This window comes from Cyprinus carpio, chromosome B2 (genome assembly GCF_018340385.1).
Source record: "Cyprinus carpio isolate SPL01 chromosome B2, ASM1834038v1, whole genome shotgun sequence".
In the NCBI taxonomy this organism is placed as follows: Eukaryota; Metazoa; Chordata; class Actinopteri; order Cypriniformes; family Cyprinidae; genus Cyprinus; species Cyprinus carpio.
Window position 1 is genome coordinate 6,036,747 of NC_056598.1, and position 17,928 is coordinate 6,054,674.

At 44.0% G+C, this 17,928-nt stretch overlaps 1 protein-coding gene and 1 long non-coding RNA gene across 3 annotated transcripts in view; one reads left to right on the top strand and one right to left on the bottom strand.

The window, feature by feature from the left end:
• The window catches only part of LOC109063045 (fibroblast growth factor 12-like), a 108,448-nt gene that overhangs the window by 69,158 nt on the left and 21,362 nt on the right, over positions 1-17,928 (top strand). The window lies entirely within an intron of this gene.
• LOC122136156 lies at positions 1,779-5,115 on the bottom strand. Its single transcript, XR_006153961.1, has 3 exons — positions 3,226-5,115; positions 2,957-3,146; positions 1,779-2,140 (listed from the first exon to the last, which is right to left on the bottom strand). It is a non-coding gene; the product is annotated as an uncharacterized LOC122136156 (long non-coding RNA).

Consider the following 17,928-nt stretch of genomic DNA (forward strand, 5'->3'; position numbering starts at 1 on the left):
TGGTTGAAAACAACTCTTTCGAGGGTTTTCGCTATGTATGGAAGGAGAGAAACAGGTTTGTAGCTCTCTGTAAGTAAAGTGTTTAATGTAGGTTTCTTGAGCAGTGGGGTTACCCGAGCCTGCTTGAATGCAGTGGGGAAGTTGCCTGTGAGAAGAGACGTGTTGATAATGTGTATGAGTGCTGGTAAAAGTTTAGGAGAGATTGCTTGGAGGAGATGTGAGGGGATTGGGTCTAGAGGGCATGTTGTAAGGTGGCTGGAGAGGAGAAGTTTTGATACTTCTGCCTCAGTGAGGAGACAGAAGGGGAAGATGGGAGTTTTAGTGGTGGGTGTGGTTGGTTTGAGGTCCTGTGTGTGTTGGGCTGAAAATTGACTACTGATTGTTCTGGTTTTGTCTGTGAAGAATGTGGCGAAATCATCGGCTGTAAAAGAAGTGGTGGGAGGTGGTGGAGGGGGACAGAGGAGAGAATTAAATGTTTTGAAGAGATTACATGTGTCTTGGGCGCTGTTGATCTTGTTGTGGAAGTATGAAGATTTGGCAGTATGGACTTCAGCAGAGAAAGATGAAAGCAAAGACTGATACATCCTCAGGTCTGACGGATCTTTTGATTTGCACCATTTTCTCTTTGTTGCCCTGAGTTTGGTCCGATATTCATGAAGAACATCAAATAACCAGGGGTTAGAAGGGGCAGCCCGTGCTGGCCTGGAGGAGAGAGGACAAATGTCATCTAGACAAGAGTTTAAAGTAGAGCATAAAGTGTCAGTTGCTGCATTCACATCCAGAGATGAGAAATGGGTAGGTGAGGGAAGAGAGGAGGATACGACGGAGGAAAGATGGGAGGGGGAAAGAGAGCATAGGTTTCATCTAAAAGTAAATGGTATGGGGTTGGTGGCACACAGGTGGCAAATTGTAGTTTAAATATAATGAAGAAATGATCAGAGATATGTAGGGGTTTTACCAGAATGTTGTCTGCAATGCAATTGCGTGTGTAAATTAAGTCAAGCTGGTTGCCTGATTTGTGCGTGCTTGCAGTGGTAAGTTGTTTGAGAACAAATGAACCAAGGACTGAATGGAAATATGTAGCATAAGGCTTGTCCAGATGAATGCTGAAGTCGTCAAAGACTAAAAGTGGACTGCCATCCTCCTGGAATGAGGAGAGCAGCCAATCCAGCTCCTCTAGGAAGGTGGATAGAATTTGCCCAGGAGGGCGGTAAATTACCACAACCTGGAGTTTTATAGGCGGTGTTACAGAGATTCAAATGAGTTATAACTGCATAGGGGAGAGTGGTTTGAGTATTTCCAATTGTTAGAAATGAGCAGATAAGTGCCCCAGTTAGAAATGAGTACCATCCCAGAAAACCCGACCCAGTTTTCCAGTCTCTCTAGAAGTATGTTATGATCGACAGTGTCAAACGCAGCACTAAGGTCTAGTAGTACCAGAACTGATATTTTGCCAGAATCAGAATTAAAGCGAATATAATTTATTATCTTAATGAGCGCTGTCTCTGTGAAAGGGGTTTGTGTGACTTGATTGGTTACTGGCCAGCTATGTAGATAGACCGTAACCCCCTCCATACTATACATCCCCCACACCCTCAAAAAATGAGAATAGAATTGAATCAGATTTATTTTTTTTTAAATTAAAATTAAACCAAACACTTCTCAAAGCAATATTACAAGGTAATAGGACATGAAACTATACTTTTTTTTTAGTAAAACTTCTTTTAATAAACAAAACAAAGCAATTAAAAATATGTATTTTTTAAATGTTCTAGAATATGGAACTGTACCGAAACTAAAATCAAACCACACACAAACAAAGCAACCAAACACAAAGCAATATTAACAAAGTTACAGAATATGGAACAGTGCTAATTTAATAAATATATAAAGCAAAATAGGTAAGAATTAGGAAACAAACAGAAAATAAGAAAAAGAACAAATGTGCAATTATAAAAGGTGCAATTATACTTATAAAATTATAAAAGCTAAAATATTAAACACTAAATACTAAAACACAATATAAAAGTGAAGTGAAAGTGACAATGACCAATGTATGGTAACCCATACTTGGAATGTGACCTCTGCATTTAAGCCATCCAGTGACACTTGAAGCAGTGGGCAGCCATCACTGTAGCACCTGAGAAGCAATAGGGTCACAAATGAACCAGTGTTTCTTAAGCCCTATTCGCACAGGATTAGTATTACCTAGTGACCTCCAGTCATTTGTAATAATTGCAGAGGTTGTCTGTAATTTGAATCCCGTGCGAATCGGCCCTGTCTGTAATTTGTAAATTAAAAATTCCCCCACAAATGATGTACCATTTTTCACTGAACACCGAGGTCCTGTGATAATATCAGTCCCGTGCGAATCGGCATCTCTGTGATTTGGCCAGTATTTGGCAGGTAGTATATAATTTTTCGAGGTTTGTTTCCTGTGTGCTTTTTTATTCATATTTCGCGAAGAATGGAGCTGCGTTGTAGTGTTTGATAGTATTTTGGGTGCTGTCATATCGCTACACCATACAATTTGCAGAAAGAGAAAGCTGAAAAGGTTTTGAAGTTAATTTATTACAAATAAATCAAGCATAAAGCTTGAGATATTATTTTAAACTGGTGAAATGTAAATGACACAGCACACGAGACTATATTTGTTTATTTTTTTTTAATCCATCTAACCGGACCATAGAATGGGACTCTCAAATCCTTGACATCCGGGTATCCGGCAGGTAAGTCAGTAAATTCAAGTAAAATCACAGGCTTTGCTTATACCGTGTGAATGCACCACACGAAATTCAGATGTGGGGGGGGGGTAATTTCAAAAGCACTCAAGGTCCCAAGATAATACTAATCCCGTGCGAATAGGGCTTTAGAGTTCCAAAAATGAATGTCGTTCTGGCTCAGTTTCATTAGGTCTTACATGCTGATGGTGTGCAAGAACGTAGCGCGCATCTACCTCACATCTGCGCTGAAGTTGGTGGCAAAGGTCTGACAACTGTGGGCTCCTGTGAGATGGAGATCCCACAACCCACATCGGCAATGGCATCCTCCTCATCAGACATCAGTTCCAGCGTTGCTGTCTGCCAGTTTTCAGTGCTGTCTCTCATTGCATCTGTTTGGATGACCCTGGACCTGGACTCCAGCAACTGCAAAACAAACAAGTTAATCTGGAAAAACACCCAGAGATGTACCAAACTTAATACAGAGATGAATTTCTACACTCACTCGTCTTTTCCTTTGTCTGAGTTTATGTCAGGGAAACACACGGATTCAATTTGCAGGTACAACTCAAATTTATTTAAATCTCAACTCCACTCGGCCGTGGCGGAAACTAGAGGAAGGATGAGAAGAACAGTCAACATGAGCCTACAGCCCCTCCACTAGGCAGAGTAGAAAATGAAGACCGGTGCACAGTCCCAGCGTCGGAGCCAACGCAACGTCAGGGTAGAGAGAGCAGCTCACAGAGTCCAAGCGTCGGTACTGACACAACGTCAGAGAAGTCTGGTGAAACAAGAGGCTGAGCACAAACGGAAGAGAAGACAAAGTGAAAACACAAGACTGCATCAGGAGCCTAAACAACCACGGCAGGACAAGACTAGATGATGGTCACAAAGTGTAGTACATAAACACCACAACGGTCGGACACAAGACTACACACGAGGAAAACTTAAAGAGGGAGAATTAAGGAATTAACAAGTTACAGGTGTGACGGCAGCTGAAGTAGTAATTAAGATAACAATGGGGAGGGAACCACGAAGACAACGAGCACATGGTGAACTGTCAAAACACAACAACAACAACCTGCTGATCAGACCGAAGTCATGACAGTACCTCCCCCCCCAGGGATGCCACCTGGCGCACCAAGGAGAGGGTCACCTCGTCGCCGACGGAAGTCCTCGACAAGAGTCTTATCCAGAATGTCCCGGCCTGGTATCCAACTCCTCTCCTCCGGACCGTAACCCTCCCAGTCCACCAGAAACTGGAAACCCCGACCACGGCGTCTAACATCCAAGATCTTTCTCACAGTATATACTGGAGTACCATCCACTATACGAGGGGGAGGGGGGGTCGGGGAAGAAACAACAGGATTTAGAGGGGAACGAAACACAGGTTTAACCCTGGACACATGGAAGACAGGGTGAACCCGACCAAGCATGTAAGGAAGCTTGAGCCGCACTGCCACTGGACTTAGAACCTTGGTGATACGATATGGCCCAATGAAACTGGGTGCCAGCTTACGAGAAGGCACCCGGAGAGGCAGGTCCTTGGTGGAGATCCATACTTTCTGACCACACACACATACTGAGGAGCAGGAGTCCTGTGACGATCAGCCGCTGCTTTGGTCCGTCTGGAAGCCTGGGCCAAGACCTCCTTAGCCCTCCTCCAGGTGCGGCGACACCGACGGACGAAGGCCAAGGCAGACGGGACCGCAGCTTCGGGTTCCTGAGCAGGGAAGAGAGGTGGTTGATAACCCATGGAACATTGAAAGGGAGACATACCTGTGGACGCTACAGGAAGGGAATTGTGGGAATATTCAACCCACGGTAGCTGCTGACTCCAGGAGCTCGGACTATGTGATGCCAGACAACGGAGAGCTCTCTCGAGATCCTGGTTGGCTCGCTCGGACTGCCCATTGGTCTGCGGGTGAAAGCCTGAAGACAGACTCGTTGAGGCCCCGATCTGTCTTCAGAACTCTTTCCAAAACCGGGAGACAAATTGTGGCCCTCTGTCGGAGACCACATCCACCGGAAGACCATGAATCCGGAAGACATGGTCCACCACCACTTGTGCGGTCTCCTTGGCGGAGGGGAGTTTGGGCAATGGAATGAAATGGGCCGCCTTGGAGAAGCGATCCACCACCGTCAGAATCACGGTGTTGCCTCTCGATGGGGGAAGGCCAGAAACAAAATCAAGGGCCAAGTGTGACCAAGGACGAGAGGGAATGGGTAAAGGCTGCAACAGACCAACAGGAGACTGGTTAGAGGTCTTATTCTGAGCACACACTGAGCAAGCCAACACAAACTGCCTGACATCATGGGCCATGGATGGCCACCAGAATCGCTGATGGATGGCGGCCAGTGATCTCCGAACCCCTGGATGACAGGCTATTCTGGATTCGTGACCCCACCTAGGACCTCAGGACGCAGCACAGCTGGCACAAACAACCAACCCTCCAGACACCCCCTTGGGACCTACCCCTCCTGCACAGCCCTCCCCACTCGCTGCTCAATATCCCAAAAGAGGGATTCCACCACCACCCTCTTGGGGAGAATGGTGTCAGGAGCCACATCCCTCACAGGACTCTCGAATAGACAAGAAAGGGCATCAGGCTTGGTGTTCTTGAAACCTGGCCGATACGAGAGGGAGAAGTTAAACCGCCCAAAGAAGAGTGCCCAGCGGTCCTGGCGAGCATTCATCCTCTTGGCCGAACAAAGAAGAGTGCCCAGTGGTCCTGGCGTTTATGATTAGGAAGGGCTGCGCTGCTCCCTCCAACCAATGGCGCCACTCCCCCAGAGCCAGCCTGACTGCCAGCAGCTCCCTGTTACCTATGTCATAATTTCGTTCAGCAGGGCTCATGCGGTAAGAGAAAAAGGCACAGGGGTGCACCTTCTCATCTCTGGGGGACCGCTGGGACAGAACCGCACCTACCCCGACCTCCGAGGCATCCACCTCAACAATAAACTGCCGTTCAGGATCTGGAAGAATAAGAACAGGAGCAGAGATGAAACGGGACTTAAAAACATTAAAGGCCTCCTGAGCCTGAGAATTCCACCTGAACGGTACCTTGGGTGAGGTGAGTGCTGTTAAGGGTGCAGCAACCAGGCTAAAGTTCCGGATGAATCGCCTATAGTGGTTGTCGAAGTTGGGGAAACCGATGAAACGCTTTAAGGGATTCAGGGGTTGGGGGTTTGGCTATTGGGCTTAGGTTATTAGGTTAGGCTTTAACCCCCTCCACTGAAATAATATGCCCCAAGAACGAAACTGACTTGGTGTCGAACACACACTTCTCCGCCTTGACATAAAGCTGGTTCTCCAGCAGCCGTTGTAGCACCTGACGAACGTGTTGAGTGTGTTCCTGCAAGGAGAGGGAGAAGATGAGGATATCATCAAGATACACAAAGACAAATCTGTTTACCATGTCTCTCAACACAATATTGATCAGGGTCTGGAAGACAGCTGGGGCATTGGTAAGCCCGAAGGGTAAGACCCAGTATTCAAAGTGTCCCGTAGGGGTATTGAAGGCTGTCTTCCACTCATCCCCCTCATGGATACGGACCAATTGGTAGGCATTGCGGAGGTCTAATTTAGTAAAGACCTTGGCTCCCTGTAATAATTCAAAAGCAGATGACATCAGAGGCAGAGGATACCTGTTTCTAACGGTGATGTCATTAAGTCCCCGGTAATCAATGCAAGGACGCAGGGAGCCATCCTTCTTAACAAAGAAGAACCAAGCGCCAGCAGGTGAGGAAGAGGGACGGATGAGGCCGGCATTTAAGGATTCCTTAATATATTTGTCCATGGCCTCTCTCTCAGGACCAGACAGGGAGTACAAACGCCCCTTGGGGCGGAGAAGTGCCTGGGAGGAGATCGATGGCACAGTCGTACGGCCGGTGAGGAGGCAAGGACGTGGCCCGGGACTTACTGAAGACTTGGCAAAGATCGTGGTACTCCGCCGGGACTCCGGAGAGATCAGCAGCCTCCACCTGAAACACAGAAGACAAGGAGACAGGAGACGAGGCAGCACCTAAACACGAAGCAAGACAAGACTGACTCCAAGATAACAGTTCCCTGACCAATCCACGTGAGGGTTGTGCTGCACCAACCAAGGGTAACCCAGGACAACAGGAGCACCTGGGGAGTCAAGGAGGTACAGCTCAATTACCTCACGGTGATTACCAGAGACCACCAGACTTACTGAAGGAGTGGAGTGGGTGATGGAGGAGAGGAGAAGGCCATTGAGGGACCGGACAGAGATGGGAGAAGGGAGAGGAAGGGCAGGGATGCCCCACTGTGCTGCAACGGACACATCCAAGAAATTTCCCTCAGCTCCTGAATCAACCAGAGCTGGACACGAGTGAATGGTGTCCTTATATTGAACGGAGACAGGAAGTAGGGTACGAGACTTGGGGGACTCGAGACACGGAGAAGCGCCCATCAGGATCCCCCGGCTTACTGATGGGCCCCGGCTTTTAAAGGACACCGGATGGCTCTGTGTCCAGGTTTCCCACAATATAGGCAAAGACCTCGAACCAGACGATCCTGCTTCTCCTTGACTGTGAGACGAAGGTGTCCCACCTGCATGGGCTCCGGGTTGACTACAGAAGGTGAGGCGTTGAGGGTAGAATTGGAAACTCCCTCGCCCAACGTCCAGGAGGATCGTGCAGTCCACCGCTGACGGCGACGCTGAAGACGCCCCTCTGCGTGCAGTGCCAGTTCCATTAGGGAGTCAAAATCATGAGGCAGCTCATGAGTAACAATCTCATCTTGGATCTCATCCTTCAGCCCCTCCCGGGCGCGCAAAGCAGCTTCATTCCAGTGGCAGGTGGCTGCCAGTGTTCTAAACTGGATGGAATAGTCTGTGACTGAGCGACCGTTCTGATTCAGTCGTGACAGCTGCGTGGTTGAATCGTGACAGTTGGCAGATCGATCAAACAGCTTAATCATCTCAGCTCGGAAATCCTGAAACGTGGCGCAGAATGGGGCACAAGCATCCCACACAGCAGTTGCCCATTCACGGGCCCTCCCTTTCAGCAGGGTGATCACAAACGCCACCTGAGACTCCTCTGTGACATAACGGCGGGGCTGGAGTGCGAAGACCAAGGAGCACTGGGACAGGAAGGCTCGGCATGAATTCGGATCTCCGTCGTAGGGAGGAGGACTGTTGGCGTGGGGTTCTGGCTCGGCCCAAGGTGGGGAACGGATAACCGAGGAAGCAGATCGGCTGGCCAGGGCCTCCTGCTGGAGTTCCTGCACCCGGACATTGAGTTCAGCTACCTGGGCTGTCAGTAGGTCAACTTCCCTGGAGGTGGCTGTTAACTGGGAGGAATGCTGGCCAAGGAGAATGCCCTGTTGTGTCACAGCGGTCCTGACTTGGTCTGCTCCTGCTGAATCCATCTTTTGGTCCGACCGTTCTGTCAGGGAAACACACGGATTCAATTTGCAGGTACAACTCAAATTTATTTAAATCTCAACTCCACTCGGCCGTGGCGGAAACTAGAGGAAGGATGAGGAGAACAGTCAACATGAGCCTACAGCCCCTCCACTAGGCAGAGTAGAAAATGAAGACCAGTGCACAGTCCCAGCGTCGGAGCCAACGCAACGTCAGGGTAGAGAGAGCAGCTCACAGAGTCCAAGCGTCGGTACTGACACAACGTCAGAGAAGTCTGGTGAAACAAGAGGCTGAGCACAAACGGAAGAGAAGACAAACTGAAAACACAAGACTGCATCAGGAGCCTAAACAACCACGGCAGGACAAGACTAGATGATGGTCACAAAGTGTAGTACATAAACACCACAATGGTCCGGACACAAGACTACACATGAGGGGAACTAAAAAAGAGGGAGAATTAAGGAATTAACAAGTTACAGGTGTGACGGCAGCTGAAGTAGTAATTAAGATAACAATGGGGAGGGAACCACGAAGACAACGAGCACATGGTGAACTGTCAAAACACAACAACATCAACATCCTGCTGATCAGACCGAAGTCATGACAGTTTAGCCACTGCCTTAATGGAGTCCCTAATCTGTAACTTTTCTGGCAGAGACAAAGTGTATTTCCTCCGCAGTTTCATAGTAAGTCCAGCAACATGCTGAATAAAAAATTATTCAGATAAGTGACAGAAACAATTCAAATTAGAATAAGGACAAACTAAGGCAAATAATTACAATAACATATGATTACCTTTTATAGACTCATAGTCTGCATCTGGCCAGATGACAAATAAGGGTGAAACAGCATTTTTTAAAAAACAAAGTTCTAAATTGCTTGAAAATTGTATGAATTTGTAAAGTTCAAATACTGTTTTTTTTTAACTGTTAGAGGTTAGCAGATTTTTTTTTCTCATTATGTAATTTATTAAGCTTTTCTCACAGCTCCAGGCAAAATATGTCCTGCGGTGTGAAATGTTATTATTATATTATTATATTGTTGTATTATTTTTTTATACAAATCAGGTATGTTTTAAGTTTAACAAGTATTCTTAAAGAATGATCATTAAAATTCTGCATATATTTTTTTTTTCACAGCTGTTTTTTTTTTTTTTTTGGATTATATTCTTTGGTTGTGCCTATCTTTTACCACTGACTCCAGTGGAAATATTGTGTAAAGTGAGAAAAAAAATTTGAAAATGTGTTTGTTTGTTTTTTTATAGTAATATTATGCAATGTTTTCAAATGCATATAATTAAGCTAGTTAACATAGTAAAAGTCGTTTCATTGTGTTTGAAGTGATGTCAAACCACAGGACATCCCGTCACACCACAGGACGAAATGAGACACTGTATGAACATTTATGGTGAAATCTCTATTTGAACATTGTACTGATATGTTGCATTTTCATTAATCTTATTACTTAGTGTATGAATTTGAACTAAAAACATAGTGAACAAGACATACTGAATAATAAACATTTTGGAGGTGTCAAATTAGACCCAGTCATAAAGACCATTCATTTCTATTTTTAACTTAAAAGACTAAACAAATATCTTGTTTCTCAGGAGAAAGTAATTAAAATCATGCTAAAATAATTAAAAGCAAGTTAAAATCATCAATTCAGCTCTCTGAACACAGATTCCAGTGAACAAGAGAAATTTGACATTCTGGAGTCGTCATTAACAAAAGAGTGACATATCAAGTGCTTCGGGTGATGGGGGAGTAATATCCAAAATGGCTGCCAGATCCTCCTCCTTCCTGTTCCTTGCCTTTGTCTTCTTCCATTCCTCATGAAGCTTTGCTCGCTTATGTTTTGGGAGGCTGGTTATATTTCATGGTTGTAATTTCTCCTTTAGCTTTCTTTTCTTGATATCTGTTTATGGAACAGAGACAGTTGTTACATGTTTTCTATACAAGTGTACGTCTTAGAGAATGTTTCACCAACTCAATTTCCCTATTATATTCCCTATATCCCTATTATTTACTTTCTCCTTCTCTCCCTAAGGATCTCCTCATGCCTGGTTTCATCCTGCGCTAACCTTTAGTACCTCCTTGTCCTTTCTTTGCTCATGCCTAAAAACTGACAAAAATCACTTTAAAAACAATGATCAGTGACTGTTAACATACACATACAACAAACAAATGAAGAAAGATATATATTTATGTTTAATATATGTATAATATAGGTATATTATGTATAATGAAGACAGATATATATATTTATGTTTAATATATGTATAATATAGGTATATTATATATAATATTTACAATATTTGTTTAATATATATAGAGAGACAGAGATATATTTATATTTATGTTTAATATTGCAAACATAACAGACGAGAATCTAGCTAGACATCTGACTTAGGCTGCATTTACACCGCAGGTCTTGATGCCCAAATCCGATTTTCTACTATATCCGACCCGCTTACATCATCTTTTAAAAGTGACCCGTATCCGATTTTTGCATTTACACTATACACTGCTGAAACTACCAAACGTAGACGTTCTGACCCGGAAAAGGAAGTAAAACAGCACGAAAGACAATGGATGCAGATGCAAATAATATTATACAGTGTTTTGCTTTCCACAATATTTTGAAAAGTCAACAAAAAAATCAGCAAAACATTGGTCTTGTACGGCGGAGAAAAAAAGAGGACTTAAAAGACATGAAACCTCTACATTGCTCCACTGTGTGTATCCTTCGTCCACCATCGCGCCTATAATAAGTCATTTGATCTCAGTTGACGTCACTTTTTTTTATGACATACGACTCGCATTTACTGGGGAATATCTGATTTGTCTGCTTACATGGCACACGCAAATGCATGTATCTGATTCATTTCCGATTTATTACCACATATGAATGAGGCCTGAATCCGATCTGAGAAAATCGGAATCCATGCGTTTTTTTTCCTGCTTACACGTTCACCGGTCATATCCGATCTGTGCCACATGAGAGGAAAAAATCGGAATTGGGTCACTTGAACCATGCAGTGTAAATGGGGCCTTAATTATGTCACACTACAGGACGGGCTGTCACACCACAGGACTCTTTCACCTTTGCAGCCATTTTGAGTCATTGCTATAGAAGACTGACCTTGGGCCTTACAGTAACTGAATAAGTTCATTGTTTTAAACCTGAATATGATTCTTTTAAAAAATATATTGTAGCATTCTCAGACAAGGACGAGGCATTTTAATGAACAAGGGGTGTTTATTTGGGCTGTTGTCGGCCACAACCCACGCCGTACACACCCCGACTTCCAAGAGAACCCCACTTGAACCAGCGAGGCACTCTTCTCCCCCTCCTCTTTTCCGTTTTCCCTTAAACACACAGGGGCGGAGCCTCTTTTTAGATCCAACTCGAACATCCAATAACAGTTTGCAACTCAAAAAAGAATAAAGTGCAACATTAACATTAAGCACATTGTTATCTACAACACAACAACATTTTGAACATGCTACACTACCCCCCTCTTACTGAAGTCCTCGACCCCGAGGACAAAGTCTCTAATTCTGACTGGGGGTCTCCTCTGTCTCCTTGGACGCCCCCTGGGGAGTGTGTGTGCTTTGCTTTCCGGTAATGATTCCTCTGCACCCTGTAAACGATCAATCTAAGGGGTGTTGGACAGCGATGTCACCTGCTGGCCGCTACTAGCCATATCAACTGAGCCGATAACCCCCTCTGACCCCCTTGGAGTCCCAGCGTTTTGTGACAGAAGTACTATGCTGCCCTGCGGTGTTGCAGCGCCCCGGTAAGGAGCCAGCCTATCTCGATGCAGTACCACTTTTCGCCCCCTAGGAGGCAACTGTACATGATACACAACCTCCCCCAGCTTTTCCAATACTGGGCATGGTCCCACCCAGTGGCTGTCTAGCTTCGGGCCCCTCCCTTTTTTCCTCACTGGGTTGTAAACCCAAACTAGCTCCCCCACCCCAAAGTCACGCCCCCGGGCATGCAAGTCATAAGCCCTCTTTTGCCGCATACCTGCAGTCACCAGCTGCCTCCTGGCATATGCATGGGCAGAGTCCAAGCGGTCCTGGAGCTGTCTAGCATATTCGGGTCCAGCATGAACAGGTGGAGCATCCGGGGGTCGACCAAAGACCAACTCCGCAGGGGTCCTAATCTCCCTCCCCAACATGAGCAGGGCTGAGGTAGAGTCCTGAATAGGAGAGCGACATGCCATTAAGACCAGCGGCAGATGGGTGTCCCAATCGTGTTGATGAGTGGATGTTAAGATGGACAACTGTTCAGCTAGCGTCCTGTTGAATCGCTCCACAAGCCCGTCGCTTTGGGGGTGGAGTGGGGTGGTGCGGGTCTTGTTGATCCCCAAATGCTCACACATGGAAGAGAACATCTTGGACTCAAAGTTTCTGCCTTGATCACTATGGATACTCTGGGGAGCCCCAAACCTACTAAACATGCCCTCCACTAAGGCGTTGGCAACAGTCTCAGCCTCCTGGTCAGGCAGCGAGTGGGAATGGGGTCATTTCGTTTAGTAATGTATTGCGTTGAGGTCAAAGCGAATTTCCCATCTTGGTGCGAGGAAATGGCCCCATGATGTCCACCCCCACCCTCTGCATCGGCTCCCCCACTGGAAACTGCTATAGTTGGGCCCTAGACTGACCCTGAGGCCCTTTGCGTGCTGTACAAAGATCACTGCGCCTGCAGAAGTCCTCCACATCCAGCCTCAGCCATCCACAGTAGAAGGCCTGACATAGACGTCGAAGTATCTTTGTCACCCCAAAATGGCCCAATCCAGCAGAGCCATGCATGGCCTTTAACACTGCTTCTTTCATGTCCCGAGGCACGACGACCTGCCATCTCTTCTCTCCTGTTGCTGGCACCACCCATGCCCGCTGGAGAACCCCCTCTACCAGCCGTAGACATTTGAACTTGGCCCACAATCCCTTGATGAATGGGGAGAGGGCCGCTACCTCCTCCCATGGTGGCCGCAGCTGTGTCTCTACCCACAGTATCACCGGCTGCAGGTCTGGATCTTGCCTCTGATTCTCCATCTATTGAGTGACATCCACATCTTGTAGCTCCCGGCAGACCAGTTCAGCCCCACAGCTTCCATCCACCTTCAGGCTAAGCTCCAGCTCTCTGGCTTCTCTGCGCTCACAATACTTGCATTCCTGCATGCTACATGGCCGTCTCGATAGAGCGTCGGCATTGCCATGCCGTTCCCCAGCACGATGTGTTACAGTGAACTCATAACTCTGCAATTCCTCCAGCCAACGAGCCACCTGGCCCTCTGGTTCCTTAACCCTCTGGAGTCGATTAACGCGTATACGCGTTTTGGGGTATTTTCTCCTGATAACCCCAAAAGAACTTCAATTACGCTTTCAGTTTTGATCGTACCGATAAGTGCAGTACATCAATCGAATCTGTAAAGGGTCTATTTTTTTTTTGTATACAGACATAATAACAACAAAACTTTGTGCACTTATAAAAATAAAGATAAAAAACAAGGAGTGCTGTCTGCAGCCTTTGTCTGCGCTGATCTTCAGATACAAATGCGTCATTAAAATGAACTGTAACTCAGTGAATACTCAAACGAAGAGACATGAGAGAGATTATCTATAGAAAGCCTGACATGTCTACTTTTTAACTAAAACAAGTGCTGCTGAAAACAAATATTATGTGATAAAAGTAATCCATATGAAAACAACGCGAGGTCCGTTTTTCACGTCTCCCTTCATTATCTTCTAATGCGACCACGCCCCGCGCCGAGCCGCGCTCTTTGAGATTCAAATGTTTCACTGAAGCGCGCGGCTTTTTGAATACGCCCACACAAACAGAAGACAACGCAGCGAGACTGTTCTCAAGTTTTTTTATTATTTTACTGTTGCTTCGCGATGAGAGGAATAAGACATAATTATTCACCCCAAAAAGATGTGATGTGGTTGAGGATTTGAGATTTGGATTTTCCTCAGAAAAAAAGAATGAAGCACTTTATGCAGCAGAGATCATAAACATGAGTAAGTCTTTTTTTATTTTTATTTATATACTTGTACTAGTTTTCACATAACGTGTAAACATTTTAGTAGTTAGACTTTTTCCAAAGACTTTTTCCAAACTATAATTCCTGACTAAATGTATAATCAAGTGAAATATTATGAAGTTTCACTTAACAATATACACTACTATTATACCATTCAAAAGCTTGATGTAAATAATATAAATGTCCATAAATGTAAACTGTAACAAATGTAACAATCATTGCTGTTCTTTTCAATTTATCCCCCCTAAAAAACCTAAAAAAAAAATATTCTCAGCTCTTTTCAACATTAAATAATAATAATAATAATAATAATAATGCATGATGATGGTAATAATAACAATAAATGTGTTTTTTGTAGAAAATAAGATTGTTAAAAGGATTTCTGAAGGATTGTGTGACTGGAGTAATGATGCAAAAAATTCAGTTGAAAGTCAGCTTTGATTGTTTCCCTAATAAAACTGTTTAACTGCACTCACAAGTGAATATAAATTATGTGTGGGATAATTAACTATATTCTAAATAAACTACAAACATAAAAATTATATACATTTATTTTGTCCTCACATACTTTCTTGTAAACTCATCCCCTCTCAGTGACACAGCTGACTGAATGGCTCATTATGCAGCTCATTATGCAGGCCTTTGTCTCTCAGGTGATGAATTTCATGATAGGTGACGCTACTCGCATATGATTTTTACCAACAAAAAGTGTTCTTAGAAAATTTAAATCAATATATTGTTTTCTGTAGTGTGTAAACAAGATGATTTTCACATCATTTAGAAAAAAAAAAATTCTAGGCTACAAGCTCCAGTTCTCAAAATTCCTGGGAACCAATTTTCTGTATGTGTTTTATTGCCTTTTTCAAGTGATTGTAACATTTTAGTTTTTCACTAACCATGCATAACATTTTTTTTCTCAAAAAAACACAATCATGTACATTACATGCTGCTCACATATTATTATAGCCTAGTTTGTGCGATTACAGTGAGATTAGACCTTAGCCATTAGATATGTTATTTACAGTAATTAAACTGATATAAAAAACAGCACAAATGTCAGGGCATGACAAAAACTTCTCCAGGCCCCAAAAATACCCTTAGACTCCAGAGGGTTAACCGTCTTGTGGAGGCAAAAATAATATTATTATACTGAGGGTTAACCGCATGCCGACCACACAGGTAGTACTTAACCCTCTGTCTAAGGGTATTTTTGGGGGCCTGGAGAAGTTTTGTCATGCCCTGACATTTGTGCTTTTTTCAGTTTCTTATAAATATCTAAATGGCTACTCTCACTGTAATCAGCACAAACTGGGCTATTATAATATGTGAGCAGCATGTATGTACATGATTGTGTTTTTGAGAAAAAAAATGTTATGGGTGGTTAGTGAAAAACCTAAAAATGTTAAATCACTTGAAATAAGGCCCAAGATCAAACACATACAGAAAATTGGTTCCCCGGGACTTTTGAGAACTGGAGCTGGTAGCCTAGAATTTTTTTTTCTAAACTTGATGTGAAAAGTCATCATGTGGTTACTCACTTACAGAAAACAATATATTGATTTTAAATTTTCTAAGACACTTTTTTGTTGGTTAAACGTGTCATATGCGAGTAGGCGTCAACTATCATGAATTCACACCTGAGAAGACAAAGAATGTGAGGACAAAATAAATGTATATAATTTTATGTTTGTAGTTTATTTAGAATATATTTAATTATCCCACAACATAATTTAATATTCACTTGGGGAGGGCAGTTTAAACAGTTCATTAGGAACTATCAAAGCTGACTTTCAAACTGAATTTTTTGCATCATTACTCCAGTCACACAATCCTTCAGAAATCCTTGAGTAGCAATCTGTGCGTTTTCTACAAAAAAAAAACATTTATTGTTATTATTATTCTCAATTATTCTATTATTATTATTATTATTATTTAATGTTGAAAAGAGCTGAGAATATTTTTTTCAGGTTTTTTTAGGTGGGGATACAATTAAAAGAACAGCATTGTTGTTACATTGTTACAGTTACATTTAGTGGACATTATATTATTTGACATCAAGCGTTTTGAAGGGTCTAGATAGTGTATATTGTTATTGAAACTTCATAAATATTTCACTGATTATACATTTAGTCAGGAATTAAAGTTAGAGGAAAAGTCTTTTTAAACACGTTATGTGTGAAACTAGTACAAGGATATAATATAAACATAAAAAAAAAGAGACTGTACTCATGTTTGTGATCTCTGCTGAATAAAGTGCTTCATTCTTTTTTCTGAGGAAATCCAAACTCTCAAATCCTAAACCACATCACATCTTTTTGGGGGTGAATTATGTCTATATTCCTCTCATCGCGAAGCAAAACAGTAAAATAAAAAAAAAACTGAAGAACAATCTCGCTGGCGTTGTCTTCTGTTGTGTGGGCGTATTCAGCCACACACGCTTCAGTGAAAACATTATCATCTCAATAAGCGCGTTCAGCGCGGGGGGCGTGGTCGCATTAGAAGATAATGAAGGGAGATGTGAAAAACGGACATCGCGTCTGTTTTCTATGGATTACTTTATCACCGAATATTTGTTTTTGTGGCAGCACTTGTTTTAGTTTAAAAGTAGACATGTCAGGCTTTCTATAGATAACTCTCTCATGTCTCTTCGTTTTGAGTATTCACGAGCTACAGGTCCTTTTACCCCCCCCCCTTGGAGCACCGGTTTGTAAATGAAGATCAGCGCAGACAAAGGCTGCAGACAGCCCTCCTTGTTTGTGTGGATCTTTATTTTCTATAAGTGCACAAAGTTTTGTTGTTATTATGTCTCAGTATACAAAAAAAAAAGTCGAGACCCTTTACAGATTCGATTGACTGTATTGCTCTTATCTGTACGATCAAAAACTGAAAAGTGTAATTTAGAAAAGTTCGTTTCGGGCTTCTCAGGAAAGGAAAATACCTCAAAACGCTTTTAAGCGGTGGAGAAAATACCTCAAAACGCGTATACGCGTTAATCGACTTCAGAGGGTTAAAATGCCTGATGGCAGAGATGGCATATATCTTTTCTGGTTTTGTGAGAATATTTCTGTTTTAGGCTTTTATTATCTCTCCATCTGGCCAACGCCTGGGATAAGACTGCCCTATTCCATTGTTGCACCCACTTGCGGCGTCTGGTCCAACTTCCCACTTGCGTCTGTGTCCAACACGAAGGGCAGTTGGGGGTCAGGGGGTGCCAGGATGGGTGCACGTGAAAGGGCTTTTTTCAGATTTATTTAAGGATTTTGTGACACTCCCCCTTTCTTCGGGACCATGACTACTGGAGATGCCCAGGGACTCTCAGAAGGTTCTATTATGCCGGCGCGCTGCATCTTCACCAAGGCCTGCTCTGCTGCCTCCTGCCGTCCTAAGGGCATGCGTCTATCGGTCGCTGCACGTATGGGTAGCCGCGTCCCCTTGTGGTCGATATTGTGTTGTACCGGGAAGTTTGACCCAGGTCCCTGTCATCACAGGCAAAACAGTCACGGAACTCCAATAACAGCTCCCACAATGTTCTGTTGTTGCGTACCCAACTGTTGATGGCTTCCTCTATCATTATCTTTCGCAGCACTCCCATCGTTTCACCGTCTCTCCCAGGAAGCAGATAGCAGGAGCCAAGGCCATGGAGTGTAGTAACAGGGGCTCCTGCAGGGATGCACTGGGTGGCGCTGTGCAGCAGGGGTCATCCTCGTCATCTAGGTGACCATGCCAAAACCCGTGTAAACCGCAAGTCCATCAGTTGTGACAA